The following is a 3645-nucleotide window of genomic DNA, read 5'->3' on the forward strand; positions in this document are numbered from 1 at the left end:
CTATTAAACCATCGTCACATTGTGTTGAAGAAGTTGTGAGTAAGCCTGAGACTGACGGTGCCTTCAAAAACTTGTCCCTAATATTCGTAAAAAATAACAAATTTTTATTTTGTTTGTCTGGGTGAATTTTTTGAAGATGCTCTTGCAAACGCGACGGTTTCATTGCTTCGTTAGATAATACTCTGTTGCACAGTAAACACATAGGAAGCTGGGCGTTGGACGGTGATGGAATAAATCCGTACATCAAGTAATTTGTATTATATTGGCGACATTTCCTTTTTGCTTCTGACATCGTTGAATAATATACAATTTTAATATAAACCGAAACACGAAACGAAAACTAACACAACTGGCACGGGTAAAATCTAAATGTATACTGAAAGTACAGTAAGAAAAAGCATAATGCAGTTAAAGAGTAATAAAGATAATGATTCGTTCGAAAACGATTACAGTTTACAAACGTTTGACGCTCTGGTATGTGTAGCTTATATTTCATAATCACGAGTTTATTTTATTAATCGATAAAAATTAAAACATTTACCAAGATAAATCTTGGTGCGTTGCTTTGAACGGAAAAAAAGTTCACCACCCCCCTATCACCCAAAACGAGCCCACCGCCCCCCCACCGCCCAAAACGAGCTCACCGCCCACCGTGGGGCGATATAGCCCCCGTTGAGAAGCACTGTTCTATCATGTACCCAATTTGGTTTTAGACCTGGTAAAAGTACTGAACAAGCTATTCCAACAGTATCAAACTATATTTATAATTATTTAGAAAATGAAAAAAATGTGCAACTGTTTATTTGGATCTAGCAAAAGCATTTGATACCATAGATCATAAAATATTACTAAAAAATGTTAACACACTTGGTATCAAGGGAACGGCTCAGAATTTATTAAGTTCATACTTAAAAAATAGAAAACAACACGTTTGAATAAACAATGAATTAAGCGAAGAAACGTCAATAATATGTGGTGTACCTCAAGGGACAACTATATCGCCTACACTGTTTAATATACATATAAATCAAATTAATAAGTTGAATACACACGGGAAACTAGTTTGCTACGCAGATGATACAGTACCTAGGTACTTTTTGTTGAAGGCCAATCCTGGGATGGAGTATTTGCTAATGTTCAATCCGACATGAGTAAAATACAAAAATGGCTATGTGAAAATAATTTATTCCTAAACTTAGAAAAAACCTACATATTATCACACTGTATAGTTAAATTCGAATCAACCAAATAAAACAAATCTATGTATTCGCGAGAATGACTGTTTAAATCAAAATATATGTACATGTCAAACCTTTGTAAAAATAGTTAAAAACTGTAAATACTTATAGGTATAGAAATGTGTCATAATCTTAAATGGAATGACCACATAAAATGTTTAACAAAAAAATTAAGAAAACTTATGTATGCAATTTAAAAATTTAACAGATATCTTAAAGCTTAATGCAATTAGAGTAGTGTATCAAGCATTAATAGAATCCATAATTAGATATGGTATTTCTATATGGGGAGGTACGTATGATACAACTATAGAAACATTAAAAAAAATCCAAAACATAATACTAAAAATTATCCTAAAAAAGACTCAAGATACCACACAAAATATTTATACAATGACATAGATGTACTAGGTACCAATAAAAAAATTATTTTATAAAGCGTCGGTAATTTACATAATTAAAAATGATCTTATTTTTAAAACTGGACACGGACACAATACTAGGCAAATATGAAATATCTAATATCAAAGTACCAACTATGCACAAAAAATTAACACAATCCACATACTTATATATTGGTCCGAAAATTTTCAATATACTACCAATAGAAATTAAACACAGCAACTCTTTTAAGATTCTTAAAAAAAAAAACTTACACTTTGGCTATTACAAGAACAAAATATAGATAGACTCATAACAAACGTATATGATTACTGCATTATTTATCATATTAGTTGTACGACTTTAGTAATTATTGTTAATTTTAGTTTTATATTAACATATTATATTGTATTATTTAAGTACACAATGTTTTACATAATACTATATTATATAAACAAAGAGAAACAATTATATATTACTTATATTATTAATATTATAGTTGGGTATGTGAGAAATGTATAAGTATTACAAATTGTAAGTATTTAATTTATAAGAACTATTTAATGTATTTATATTTCAAATTGTGAACTCATGGGCCCCCACACGAACATGTTTAGTGGGACCCATTATCTTCTTGAAGAATAAATAAAAATAAAATAAATAAATAAAAATATGCGGTCCTAGGATCTTACTTCAGGTGCAGCATAGATGGTTAATTCCCAAATGTTAGAAGTATCGGGAATGTGTACGAAGTTAGATTTACTGAGTATCAATGAACCAGGGGCCGTCCCCCCCCCCCCCAAGGCTCAAAACCCGTATTTCTAAAAAATTGTATATTGCTAACAAAAAATTATAAACAAAAAAACATAATATAGTATCGACACCTATATAGACACCTATATAAACGTATGTAATTATTGGAGATACGTCGGTGTATGACTATTGTAGCATGTAGTTGCTATTTGTATGAACTACGGGAATACTAAATGACTTGGGGAAATACTAAGAATATTCTCTTGATAAGAATTGTATTGTTATTATTCTAAAACTAAATAATAATGGTTTGGTCGTTGCGCGTCGGGGCGTTGCCTATTGGCTATTAGATAACCCACCGTCCAGTCTGGTGAAAATTATAACTATTAGGCCCCCCTCCAACCAAGTCTCTGGAACCGCCCCTGCAATGAACCATAATTTACATTAGACTATTATATATAATTGTTAAAACAAGTAAACTAGTAATTTGCTTTCCTCCTAACATGGTATTTCTTCATATGATAATTATAGATGTGTTCGTGACTATATAAATACATCTGTTACTTGTTAGCCTATAGGGTCTTCCTCCCCTTAATCCTGGCTGGATCATCAGAACTACGAGCTAACAACTATCCAGTGTTGGTAAATTACATTCGATTATTTGAATTACATTTGCGTTAGATACCCGGCATTATTTTTGATCACGTTATGTTACTCTAAATTGAACGACAAATTCAGTCCACAACGAATATAATAAGTAGTAGGTATACTATTAATTATAAATTGTAAATTGTATAATAGTATATAATGTAAAACATTGATTATGTAGGTAAGTACCATAGACGTGCGCAGACCTCTGAGTCAGGTATGGCTAAATTCAATCTGATCACTCACCCCCTAGTCATGGTCACACAAAAAAAAAATTAATATACATTTTCACTACAAGCTTTTAAGTGACCATTTGTTGGTTACTGGAAAATGTAAACAATCAGTTTTCATTATTTCACACATACAAAATTCATCAATAGGTATTGATTTAAATTTTAACTAAATATAATCTAATAAAACAATTTATTCAAAAACGTTTAAAATATAATATATAATATATAAAAATTGTCAATTAACATTGATAAGTATTTGTTTATTAATATAAATTATTCATGGTAAATCGACTTTAGGGCTATTAGTTTATGGGATATAAATATTAAAATTTAGATAAGCGGAGTAGTGGGCATATATTTCGGGGGGGTAACGCCTGTACCACTCAACGCCA

At 30.8% G+C, this 3645-nt stretch overlaps 1 pseudogene; it reads right to left on the bottom strand.

Moving 5' to 3' along the window:
• LOC100576004 overlaps nt 1-3645 on the bottom strand; it is an 11941-nt pseudogene that overhangs the window by 1306 nt on the left and 6990 nt on the right.

The sequence above is a fragment of the Acyrthosiphon pisum genome, chromosome X, assembly GCF_005508785.2.
Source record: "Acyrthosiphon pisum isolate AL4f chromosome X, pea_aphid_22Mar2018_4r6ur, whole genome shotgun sequence".
Taxonomy (NCBI): Eukaryota; Metazoa; Arthropoda; class Insecta; order Hemiptera; family Aphididae; genus Acyrthosiphon; species Acyrthosiphon pisum.